The sequence below is a fragment of the Lagopus leucura genome, unplaced genomic scaffold, assembly GCF_019238085.1.
Source record: "Lagopus leucura isolate 7727_CA_CO unplaced genomic scaffold, USGS_WTPT01 Super-Scaffold_100040, whole genome shotgun sequence".
Taxonomy (NCBI): Eukaryota; Metazoa; Chordata; class Aves; order Galliformes; family Phasianidae; genus Lagopus; species Lagopus leucura.
In genome coordinates, this window is record NW_024962289.1 from 2,522,154 (window position 1) to 2,535,741 (window position 13,588).

Below are 13,588 nucleotides of genomic sequence, written 5' to 3' on the forward strand. Positions count from 1 at the left end.
GAGATGCTCACCTGGTAATTGAGAGAAATAGGATTAATTTTCAATAATGAAGTGTATGAAAATCAGTTGATGATGCCATATAAGCGTTGTTTGATTGGATTTCCACTAAAAGTGAACTTGACAAGCCTAAAATATGGTATTAACAGAAGTGATTCTGTTTGCTCCCTGTGCAGCTTCTGGTGGCTGCTGCCAAAGACCTGCCAGGCTCGGGGCATGGCTGCATTTCTTCCATGTGCTGATTTGTTGGGTCTCATACTGATGGACGTGTCATAAACCAGCAGCTGCCAATGGGGGAAGGGCTTTGGTGGCTCCTGGGAGCCATCAGTGGGCGTTTCACATAGTGCTCTCAGAGGTGAGGTGTGACCAGTCCTTTGGATCTTATTCCTAATTTATTGAAACAGTCGTGTTTCCTTACAAAGGAACAAAAAGTTATCAGTGTGGAGTAAATGACCACTTATCAACAGCTTTCCAGCATTGAGTTGTTGTGTCCCAGGGGTCTGGAGCAGCCCTACAGCACTGAGCCCATGGGCTCCTCCAAGAGGAGGAAGGTTCACATCAGAAAGCAGGGCTGCATGCTGCCTTGAGGGCATTATTACTTCCTTAGGCTGGAGATGCTAACAGTCCAGGCTCTATCACGGGCCCTGTATTTTTAGGAACTGAATTTATGACAAGATGTTTCAAAGCAATCTGTATAAGAGGAAGCAAGTCTGAGATCCTGCTGTGCCCATGCCAGAAGGTTCCTTCTGAGCTTATGGCCGGGATTTGGTTTCAGCAGTAATCTGAGGGAACTGGTTGGCTCTTTCCTGCCTGTGCCTGGCCCACATCCAGCAGCACAAAGGAGAATGAAGAGATGAGTGGTTGTGACCACTTACATTCTTTCCTTTTTAGTCCTCCTTGTCAATTACCTTGGGTTAGATGAGGTGGCACGAGAGACTGAGTCTCTCCACGTGTGCCAAAGGCATTGTTAGAAGAGCTCTGATGCTGACGGAAGAGACTGAGCTTCTGCTGATCCCAATTAGCTGATTATCCCAAAGGGAATTGGAAATGAAGGTTATCTTTCAACTTGTGATGAGCTTCCAAATAAATATTCAGCATGCATTTAAATAAGACAGTTTTATGCATTATTTAAGTATCAATTGATGGGTAGGAGACAAAACACTACTACAGTGATGCTGAGGTCTGAAAGGCAAGGGTGGAAATCTGGTGAATGAGTCATTAAAGGAGATTGGTATCACTTGTTTCACTGGATTATTGTTTATACGGTAATCACGAAAAGAATGTTAGCAAGAATTCATCTCTACATTTTGGATTGTTTTGGGTCATTTTGTTTCTTTTGTTGTTTTAAAGCATGAGGTGAGCATGGATACACAATGAGTGAGAGGGCTGGGGAAAAGAGGGCGTCCATGGCAGGGTGGTCCAGCCTCCAGCCCAGGGAAAGGTGAGCTCTCTTTAGGGCACTGAAGTCTATAGTGCCTGGGTGTGACACTGTCCTTTGGTGGAGTTTAGTGCCTGCTTCAGAGAGAATAACCATTTTGTGTTATTCAAGGACAGAGAGCTAAATCTCTGTCCTTGAGCTACATGAGTTTGATTTTCCTCTTGCTCTCGATTCTGGCCCATTTCAGGATGCACTTTGCTGGAAAGAACCTGTCCAAGGTGTGGATCTGCTGCATGTGCTCATCTGGAATTTTTAGCGCCGTGAGGCTCGAGGGGCATCTTGACTGTTCCTCATTCCAACTCTTGCTGGATTACTTGTCCAAGGTACAGAGCAGTGATGTGCTCCATTCACTTTGAGGATCTGGGGCTCTGCTGTGTGCTGCCTCATTGTCTGGTCCTTGTGTTAGGAAGGATCAGCAGTGAGTTGGATGAAGTCCTCAGACATATTCACAACAGCTCTTCATTTTCTCGTGGCCAGGAAAGACGTGATTAGAGTTGCACAGAGATTCCCAATGGGGCCCCTCCATGGTTCTGGTCCCCCAGGAACTGACTGCTGAGAGGCTGTTGTGCTGGTGCTGCTTGCCTGCTTGCAGCCTCCCCTAGGATGTGGGCTGGAAGCTGCTCTGCTCTCAGTGTACTTGTTCTTGTATGGGTGGAGGTGGAGGTACAAAAACCTCTGAAACAACCTGATCCCTGTACACCAACCTGTGCAATTACAAAACCCCCAGTACCCTGGGCAATTGAGAATCCAGCCCCAAATCTGACAGCAGTGCCCAGTTTTGAGCTTTTTTTTCTCCTCCCTTATGTTTTCACTCCCCCAGGTTACGTGTAACTTCGGTGAGATGCTTTAGCACCATCACATCCCTTCCAGGAGCACAGGGCTTGTACCAGCGGCTTAACTGCGCTCTGTGTTAGATGAGAGCAGGACCCATCCTGGGAGACGCCACTTAGTTAATTAAATAAACCAGCAGCCTCTGAGCCAGGAGTGGAAACGAGAGCTAAAGGAGGAGGACGGGCTCTCTCCCTGCTCTGCTTCTGCTCCCTGTGCTTTGGTTCTGCAGCTGCCCAGCGGGGCTGAGCTCCTCCCAGCAGCTCAGGGTAAGGCTCTGTTTTCCCTAACACCCACTGGTATTCCAAATATTATGGTATGCCTTTCTTTTCTTTAAAGAAAAGGTGCTAAAATAAAAACAGGGCTGAAAGAAAAACAGAGGGCCTGTCCTGATTTGTGGTCCTTCCTTTCTCAGCTCTCTCCGTGAACAAATTTATTAAGCTTGTTGGGGTTGTTTGTCTTTCCTCTTATAAAACGTCTTTCCCTCAAAAGGAAAAACTGCCAATGTATTATTAAAGTAAGGTCAGATCCCAGTGCCCTTTTCCCTGTTGATTCAGTGTTTGGAAAGAAAACTTAACGGGTAGTTTCTTTAAAAGGACACTGTTGAGAAGTAAGAACTTGAGTTCAGTTTGCCTTTAGCCTTTAATTTTTCACTTTTCCATCCCTCTTTCATTCAGTGGAACACGACCTGTTTCTGTATATATGTGGTTTCCCAGCCTAATTTCTCTAGCACTGAGTATTTCCAATTGCATTACTTGTAAGAAAGATTGCATCTCCATTATAATTGACGAAACCACCTGCTTTATTAGAAATACAAACAATTGTCAAATGTTGTCACTGATTTTTATGGAGATTGGTTTTAAACACAGCCTTTGCTTTCCACCTAGTGCTGATCCCTTTAATTTGGTGCACATGGTTGTGCTAAGTAGTATCTTTTAATGATCTCAGGCATATTGGAAAGGTAGATTTTTCAAAAGAGCTCAGCACCAGAGCTCTGAATAATTGATTTTTTACTTTGGGTTGTTAAACTGAGAAAAAAAAAAGAAGTTTCTTAATTTCTTTCTGATCCTGCTAAGAGGAGGATTATTTAGCAAAATAAATGGAATGCCTTAAATGTTTCGTTTGATTCATTTTTGCTTCAGCTGCAAGCTCCAGAACCATTTAAATCCCTCTTTAAAAATTAAATGCTGATAATTTTTTGGAACTGATGTACTTGGGAAAGAGAACGAAACATTTCAGGACATCTTCAGAATGGGAGTAGCATTACTTATTTTCCCCAATAAACCCATTATTTCTCCCTTAAAGAAGCCGTGGCCTCAGTCCTACCATGTAGCAGTGACCATGGGAGGGTTCCTTCCCTCCTTCCTAAAAAATCAGCAGAGGAAAAGGGATTCATCTAGCAGGTGATTCAATCCTTCTGCCTTTCTTTAACAGCGATGGGGGGAGCACTCCTAAATTGGTTCGGTCCTGTAAACACAGGAGGACAAGCTGTGGTTCTGTGGATGCACTGTGTTAGGCACTGCATGTATTGAGAAATGCTTAAGCGGGCTTCCTTGGCTCTTTAGGGAGTACAGATGACAGACTGTTGGAAAGCGATGTGGTTTGTAACTGAAAGGTGTTAACATCCTGAACAATATCTAATTAGTCTGTATGAGCAACCAGGTTCATGCGGCTGAGCTCCATGAGGGTCCTACTGCTAAGGGTGCTCTGTGCTTGTAAGGCAGTGCAGGTGGATGTTAAACCAGTGCTTCATCGCAGTCTGAGCGGAGTTCTTCCATCCCCTTCACCTCAATCTGATCTGCTGTTTCTGCTGGGTACCCTAAAATAGCGTTCTGTTTGGTGCAGGCAGTTCAGCAGTGGGTGAGCAGATTCTTTTAGGGAATATTTAGGCGTGAGGTACTCCGAGGCATGACAGAAAGTCTTGAAACACAAGGTGTCATATTTTTATCGTGGGATCTTTCTGTAAGCGTCTGTAAAACGAGAGCTGGCTGCTTATTTTGGAAGGAGGACTAACAGTGTTTTTATTATCTCCAAGCACGCTAAGCTGAGTCAGTGTAGTGTAATTAACGAGGCCATCTCCCATGAGGGGACAGCAGTAAGAGCTGTTGCTAATTACTTTGCAGGCGTCAGAGAGGTGTTGCTGCAGCAGGAGCTGGCGGTGCCCAGAAGATGGTGCTGGGAGATGTTGGCTCTTTGCAAGGCTACATCACCACCTTCTTGTGTTACCTCTGCAGAACTGCACTGCATGTTCCAGAGGGCTCTGGTGGCTCAGGTAGCAGGTCGGTGCTCACAGCAGCAGAACCCCCTCCAGTGCTGATGTTTCCTTGCAGGGCCAGCTAGGCCTGGGGGAAGCAGTTTTCTGCATGCACAGAACCTGGGTGCCAGATTTATCTCCAGAGCAAAGAAATGTTTGATGGACAATTTTGTTCTTGGGGAGGAATGTGTGAGACTGGCAGGTCAGTGCTGATAACCTTACCCAGAGAGCACTGAAACGTGATACACAGCATTGAATAGAGATCAGTCCTGGCCTCCTGCCATGCCAAACACAAGAGAAAATGCTACTGTTTTATAGACTTAACCCAACATTCCCATGATTGAACTTGGGAGTAGAGCAGCCCGGAGGAGCCTCTTTGTTATTCCCTCATCCATTTGTTCGGAGATGTGGGTGTAGAGCTGGAAACATTGAAGGCTTTATCTGCCTGACCTTCTGAGCATCAGGCTGTGAAATGTTGTCCATTAACCTCACAGCTGAGCCCACGAACTCACTTCTGGCTGAAACATCTTTGCCACTCTGTCTGGGCAGAGCAGGCAGCGGATAACCCACCGTTTCTCTTAATAGTTTCTCTTTATGGTTAGACTGTCTCTGTGTAAAGCAGTAATTAGCTCTGCTGCTCCTCTTGTGTCCCTGTTTCATGCTTCGCTGTTGTTTGGAAGTTGCACGCAGGAAGGTTGCTGCAGGTTGGGAGAGAGGTGACATGGTGGGTTTGGATAGAGGGGCACGATGTATGTAGAGGGAGAGGTGTAAGATTGGGCTCTCAGGAGTAAGGCTGTATTTTGGTATCTGTAGGTGCTGGGGTTTAGTGGGGGCTCAGTTTGGGTGTTGGCAGAATTGGGTGAAATCTTCGAGGAATTGCTGGAGGACCAGAGAGGATGGCAGCTCACTGCTTTGGCTCCAGGGCTGATTCAGCAGCTCCCTGCTCCTGCCTTGGTCAAACTGCTGGAAAACTCCAGCGTTCCCCCATGCCCTTCCTGGATACATTACTTTTGCACTTCTGTTGTCACAAGCCCTAAATTCACTCATGAAATCATTCAATTCTTGTTTTGTTTATATGCTTCTTTAGGGTCCATAATTGCAGCTGCTGCTGAGATAACAAAATCTGCTTTGAGACCACCAGCATAGCCCCTGGGAAGCACTGAGCTCCCTCCGTGTCAGGATGTGCTTTCTGCAGGGCAGCTGAGTCAAGGGCTAGATTTGCCTTGCTCTGAACTGAACAAATACAGCAAGGCACAGCCTGCTCCAAGCTTCTTTAGTACTGCTTTCACCATCAAGCAGCAGCTTGCTGGGTCCAGCAAGGTGAGCAGTATTTTACTGGAGAAAAACTGTGTGTGAGTGTTGTGACAGGCAGCCTGGCAGCTGGGGGTTGCCTCCTGAGCAGCTTTGGATCGACTGTCTCTGTTTGCAGAGCACATTTTTTCAGGGTTTGTCATACTTAAGGGCGTTGATTTTAATGTATTTTCTTTGGACAACAACTTGACAGTAGAGGAATGGGCTCCAAGAAGGAATGGCATTGACTGGGATGTCTTCACTCTGGATGTCAGCGGTATCCAGAGAAGGATTTGTTCACAAAACCTTTCCTTGGATCTCTCCCAAAGCAAGTGCCTAAAGAATTGTGGAGAATTGTTGGCTTCCCCAGGGATGGGTGCCGTTTTGAGTGAAACCATTTCCAATAGCTCATGCAACTCAGGGAAGTGGCACAACGGCACGGTAAAGAACAGAACTGTGGGCTGATGGACCCCTAGCATCAGTAAATGCCTGCTTTGAGGAGCTCTGGAGCCTGCCTTTCCCTTCTGACACATCCCATTTGGGGCAGGAAGGTGGGGTTTGCAGCTGGAACGGTTTCAGTGAGCGATTCTGGTTGGCAAAGCATGAAGTTTATGACTACACATGGGGTGGTGACTTTTGTTCTCATCTTGGATATATGTTGGAGGATACCTCAGCTGTAGTGGGACGAGCCAGGGTCTGGAGCTCACGAAGGCTTAAAGAGCTCAGTGCCTGCGTCTTACTGAAGAGAAAGTTCAGAAACAATGTGATTCCCTGCACCAGGAGAGGATTTCTGATGTGTAACGGATATAAGAAGATCCAGTGGATGGAAATTGAACTCAGGTTGGAAATGAGACAACTGTGGAGCGGCATGGTAATTACCCAGTGGAGCAGCTGCTCAACGAGGGGAGGGGGAAATTCATTCCTGCTTGGATGCCTCACCTTGAACCTGGATATCTTCCTAGAAGAGATGCTTTAGTTCAGCTATGTGTGAGCTGGATAGTATTATGCACTGATGGGAGAAACAAGCTCAAAAATGGTGTCCTGGATCTTTTCATATACTGGGCAGCTTTCCCTTGTGTTGTTGAGCTCACTACAAAAGTAGTTATTTCACCATTGAAAGGCAGTAGCTGCTCTGGGTTCTACAGCCTTTTAAAGTCACTCTAATTGCTATGGGGAGAACTTGATACTGACTGGTTACCTGTCACAGTTCAGAACACTTGAGTTTGATGCTGTAAGTAGATGCAATCAGCCTCCCTCCGACATGCTATGGGATAGGTGTGGGAAATGCAGATATCTGCTGTATCATGAAGGGAAATGTGTTCACACTAAATGGAAAACTTGCTGCTTTTAGTTTGCTTGTTTTTTGTTTTTTGGTTTTTTTTTTTTTTGTTCATGGAAAACCAAATAACAATGGGACAACCGAAATGTTTCACTTTACCCCCAGAATGTTGTGCTTCATTGCACAGTGCTTTCTGCCATGCCTTCATCCTCTTTCCTTTACAATCTCAATTTTTAGACAAGCAAACAAAAATGTCACTTGGAGACAAAACAGCGGAAAGTCTGGTTCTGAATACTGGCAGGGTGCTCTGGCTGTCATCTCCGTGCCAGGGATCTCCTCTTTCCCCAGCTGTCTGTGCAGGGAAGGCTGCTTGTGGCTGTGGATGGAGACGTCAGCACAGCTGAGGCAGCGATGCTCACAAGGGCAATGGATGCTGTGTTTTGCACTGCGCACGTCTCAAAGCGTAACGCAGGGAGCATGGGCTGTGTTGTGGCTGTGCAGGTGCCACCAGTGCATCCAACAGCTGCATGTGTGCCTTGTGGGTGTCAGCAAGCGCTGCTCTCGTGCAGCAGGACCGCCGTTTGAGGAAGCAGAACGGCACAGCGAGGAACGAAGTGCCATTTCTGTGCAGCACGTGTAGCGTTCTGAGAGGCTTAGCTAAGATAAGGTGGAATGGGACGTAAATCACGATCAAATAGCTGTGGCATGATGCTGTGTTTTCCCCGTTTCTCTTTGCTGTATTCCTCTCAGTTCATCAGTTTTACGGCAGAGGCTTGGAACAGCTCTGTGCCTGATTCTTGTTAAAAGTTGTTCACATCTGTTAATGTGGGACAGCTGCTGTGGCTGTCGCAGCGTTTCTGGACTGCAGGTCAGTGTAAAGGGATTTGGATAGCACAGTTCCACCTGAAGGGCTGTCTTGCTCATTCTGGTATGCTGGATGACTCCTGCAAGCAGTTCTCCTGAGCTATCACAAGGGGTTGTAATAAATCTTAACGAGGCACTCCTGCTATGATAAATCACTTGTTTCTCTGGTAGGATCTTAGATTATGGTCTCTGTGGAAAACGGGAGGAACCTCAAACCTTGCTTTGAGATGGTTACCTGGCTGTTTACCATCCAGCCAGAAAACATTACAGCAGTTATCCAAAAGCCTCAGGATGCTGTCTGCTATTTGTAAAAGTCAATGCATGCTTCCTAAGGCAAGCAATTGCTCTTGAAATTAGGTGCTTTGTTTTATCCAAGTCCACGAGGTAAAAGGATTCTTCCCTTTCCCTACTTCTTGTGTTAAAAAGGATCCAGAAGGGATTTACAACCAAATCAAGAGAAGAGGTGACCAAGGCAGAAGTAAATCCCACCTGTGCAAGCATTTTGTTTGGTGCTGCTGAGGTGAGATTGGAAAACGCATAGAAGTCAGTGGCTGCTCTTCTGAGGAGCTCAGAAGCTGAAATAAAAACCAAAACAAACTGAAGATCAGAGGTGACCAAATGTACATGATAGATTAGGCCAGTCATGCACTTTCACCACAGCCCCTTTTCCCTTCCTTTCCATGCTACCCTTTCCATGTTACCTATTCTTTGGGGTATTCCCTTATATGATTTTTGCTGTCAGCAGTAAGCAGGCACTTGGAAACATCCTAATCTGGGAAGATTTCCAGATGAAATGGGCATGCAGTGGGCATGTTCTGAGGGTGTGGGGACATCCACAGGAGCTGTGACAGGTGTGAATTAACATCATTGCTAATTTGCCTTTCTCTCAACAGACAGCAAAATTCACTGATTTCAGTCTGTGGTGTGATGGAAGGCAGATCCTATCAGAAACATCTCTATGTCATCTGGTTGGCCACGTCACCTACAGGTTAGTTTCTAATTCAGTAATGCATTGACCACTTGATTAAAACATCTGCATAGTTTGTAACTAAAGAAGAATCCTATGGGATCAAAACTTGCTGAAATGTATCTGTGTCTTTAGTTGGTTGCAATAGACTTGATGTCTTGAACAAGTATTAACGTGGAACCCTCTAAAGTGATGGTGTAAGTGCTGTGCTTGTGAAAGACAGGTTGGACAAAGGTGTTGGGGTGATTAATACTGAGGAGAAGTTAGGTTACATTGATGTACATTCTTTAGTTAAGTGGACTCAAGCCAGCAAAATTATCTTAATTCAGGCAACTGCTGTTGTGTAATCCTGTAAGCACGTTTAATCTGTAGCCTGAGACACTCTGCCAGGGGTTCATCCCATTAAACTTGGGGACTTAACTGTGGTATCTAAGGTAGAATGTCATCACCCTCAATGGTGGAGAGATACTAGCATGGCCAAGGGGTGATCTAGATCTTGCTCCATGGCAGGGGATTGGGACAAGGTGATCTTTAAGGTCCCCTTCAGCCTAATCAGTGCTGTGATTCTGTGATTCCATGGTCTTGGCTGTCCTACTGCCTGGGTAGATGCTTTTTCTCTTTGGATGAAGAGAGGTGAGGGAAGGGGCTGCTGTCTGGTGGGGACATTCTGGATCTACAACATGGAGGGATGGAAACCTGAGAAGATTCCATCTTGGATCTACAACTTAGAGGGAACAGAACCTGAGAAGTATTGCAGACATCCTTGTTGGCAGGAATTCTCAGGGAATTGCTGTGACTGGAAGGGTCAAGCTGCCTTTGGATGGGCTTGGGGAGTTGTTTTAAGATGCAATCTGATAGATTTATGGAAGGGATTATGTAACAAAACAGCAATGCCTAGGACCTGAAAAAGCTTTTTTTGAGTCCTTGCATATCCAATCTGCTGATATCCCCAACATTTTTGAGAAGAGATTGGATCAATTTTTAAACCCTATTTATACAAAAAAGCATAATTTATTGTTTTTTTTTCTGCTTGGCTAGGGAAGCTCTTGCTGGGGCCTCCAGCACAGCAGGAGGTGAGCAGCTCCCTTCAGACCTGTTGGCATCACGTCCTTGTAAATGCCCAAGCACTGCGCTCAGTCCCCACATATGGGGTCAAGAGGGAATTTTCCATCCGGATTCATTTGGTTAGGACTGTTGGAAATTGTTTGGTGGTGGTAGGCAGAGCTTTTTTTTTCTTTTTTTTGGTTGTGTTTCTTTTGCCCTTTTGCATAACAGGGTCTGCTTCCCATGTTCTCCTAGGAGATGCATTTAAGAAATTCCCTGCTAATGTCCTCCTTGTGTTTCCTCAGGATGAGGAGCCCACAGGGGAGAGGGCTCTGCCGTGCCATTTCTGCCAGACTTGTGAAAGATAGGAAAAGAGACCGGGGGGAAGGGGAGGAGTGATGATAAATCAGGCCTATTTTGAGTGGGGAATGGAGTGCAGGCCTGGGGAAAGACAGACAGAACTCATACTGATGAAATGCAATTGCTGATGGACTGGTTACATTCAAAAGGCAATGGCCCGGGCCCAGATGTTTAAGAACTTTATCATGACTTGAAAGTGGCATAACAATAAAAGGGCTCTTGTTTGGAAATACTTTGTTAGAGATTAGGAAAAAAAAAAAAAAAGGCTCTTTTATAGTGAGCTGTTCCATCTGGCATTGAAATCCTTGTGTCCTGGGCATGGAGAAGCAGTGATGTAACGGTGGAGTTCCACCATCATTGAATGGATTTGCTGCCACAGCTCAGCTCTAAGAGGGATGCATCTTCTCTATGGATGGATGAGTGTAGCCACGCTGCTGTGGCTGTAGGGCAGGATTCTTGGTGGTGCAGGGGGTGAGCAAAGGGGAGGGAGTCCCTGAAGTTAATGGAGAGGAGTGAAAGCTGCTGCGTGTCAAAAGATTTGGCACCCCCTGATTCCAGGACACAGAGAGCCTGTAACCATCCCATTTATGCCCCTTGCCCAATGTTAGGTCCAAGCCAAACCTCAAAGTGGTCCATGAGGTGCCAGGGGAGCAGCTTCTTTGGTGATACTGCAGTAAAACTGTAAGATCAAGCTCAGGAATTTGGCTGTGGATAAATGAAACTGCAGCGTTAGAAGCAGAGCAGGGCAGACCCACCTGCTTAGCACTCAGCACTGCAGATCTGCTTCAGCTGCCAGCAAACTCCAGTTAGCAATCACAAGCCTGACGACATGAGCAGCAGTATTCCCATGGTCTTCTGGGGACAGCACTGTGCCCTCACGCTTTCAAATGTGTGGCTGGATCTTTCCCAGTGATCCCATTAAGACTCTTAGGGGAAATGCAAGGAAATTATGTTAAGAAGATAATTACAGGGTAGCCCGGATAAAAAGGCAGGTCAAGAACGATTTGAAGAGTTGGGGAATGAGTTCAGCCAGCTGAAGAGGTGTCATAAGGTGTCCCCTCTCTCTAAGGCTGCCTCAGATGAAACTTCAGCTTTTTACATGCTCCTCTGGTTTCCAGTATTTCTCTGGCACAGAAAACTCTCCTTGCTGTATGTATACCAGGTACTGCCAGAGCTGGAGTTAGCTGAGAACAGTTGGATTATAGGATTTAGAGACAGATGGGACCTTTTTCATTATGTTTTTTTGTGATTAGCTCGCAACATAACATGTGAGGCAGTCACGTATTTCATATTCACACAACAAATTATGCATCTACTATGAAATAGCTCTCGTTTCCTTCTCTGGAATAAAGTATGAATTTCCATCTGGAATATATAATGTGGTTTCCATATGTAGAAACGGAGACATGTTACAAGTATCAAAGCGGTATGAACATTTTGGATGGTAATATGCTGTAGAAGTGTCTGTCCAGAGAATGGAGGAGAGCTGTCAATTGATATATGCATTCTAAGACGTAACTTGAGAGTGGGTTTTAAGCTCAGTTGGATCCTCAAACCTGGTCTTCTGGTTAAGGATACTGAGTGCAGGACATCAGTACTGGAGGGGGCTGTAGTGCTTGTGATTCTGCCTGAATTCTGGTCTGCTCTGGCCGTATGAAGATGAGGTCAAATCAGCTTTGAAGTCTGGAAAATACTTGGTTACTCGCTTTCCAGAGCTCAGCTTGGGTGGTGTGTCCTGGAGGTGGGCTGAGCATCGTGCTTCCATACTGGTCCTCCCTGATGTGCCAGTCTCATTCTGGGGTTAGTCCAACCAGGGGTGTCTGGGAGAAGCTGCTACAAACTGTTGCTACAGACCTGTTTTGCCCAGGATTTGTGATGCTGTGCAGATAGCCGTGAGTCTTGGTGTGTGTCTGCAGATAGTGTGGAGGCTATTGAGGATTTCTGCTGTGCTTTCTCCATGTCAGATAGGCAGTCTGGCTGCAAACAGCAGAAGGTGCCCTGCTACCAATTCAACATCTTTGTTTCTGGATAGTTTCTGTTACACATAGGGCATGTCACAGTTTTCACTTTTTTCTTTTTTTTTTTTTTAAAGAAGCCTTATGATATCCTCCAAGCCTGTTTCCAATGGGTGAATGGATGATTTATTGCACTGGGCAGTTTTGTGAGTATCTATAGAAATGGCATCTGGTCTCCAAATGGAGACCTTCTCCCCCCTCCAGGTCCTTAAGAGAACATGACAGTAATGGAGCAATAATGAAATGTTTCAAGAGGAGTGTCGGAAAGTTCAGAGTGGTATGGGGGAGTTATAAATCTGGGCTGCATTTGGCTTGAGGAAGAAACCCCTTTATAAACTTATTAGCTGCTGACACTGTGCTTCTCTCACCTTGCCCGAGATGTAAAGCTCACCTCAACGCCGTCGCACTGCCTTTCACTTGCACCTGCCTCAAGGTGCTGCCATCTCAGCACCGCTTTTTGCTTCTCAGGAGATCAGTAGCAGGGAGATCAAGCACACACTGATGCATTTGGTATTTTCTGTCTAGCGTCTCCATGCTGCCCTGCAGGCCTTCACCTGCCTTTACCCACTCAAAATGAGAGCAGACAGCACCTGGCATCCCCTGGGCTGCCCAGGAGGTCTTCAGGTTCTTGGTACTGTGAGAAACCTTCCTTCCATGCAGTCAGGGTTGCCAATTCCTTCAATAAGAGTATGGACCAAATACGGGCACTTCAGAAGTGTGATCAGAACATCTCCCTTTTGAAGCAGTATGTCTCAACAAAATACCGAAGCCTTGACTTCAGTGTTGTTCAGACTAGCTTTTGGGTGCCTAGATGACAACTTCTTTCAACGCTGTAATCATCTGTTAATTATTCATGTTGTTTCCAATTTGTGTGTTTGACAAGATTGTGCTCTTCCTTTCCTCCTCAGGAAGACAGCTTCAAGTTCCAACTTTGGAATCTTTTAGCACTGAAAATCTGTTTGTGACCTGTCAAATTGAACTAATAGCTTGGAAATCTAGCAGTCAGCAACCCTGACACAGGGAGGTAGGAAATAGGTGATTTGAGGTGCCTTCCAACCCGAACCATTCTATGATTTTATGAATACGCTGCACCCAGCTTTCAATCTAAAGTGTGGTGACTTACCTAAGGAAATTGCAGAGGCTGCAGCTACAAACAGAGGTGGTACTTACCATGGCTGAATCATAGAATGGCCTGGGTTGAAAAGGAGCACAATGCTTATCTGAATCCAACCCCCTGCTGTGTGCAGGTCGC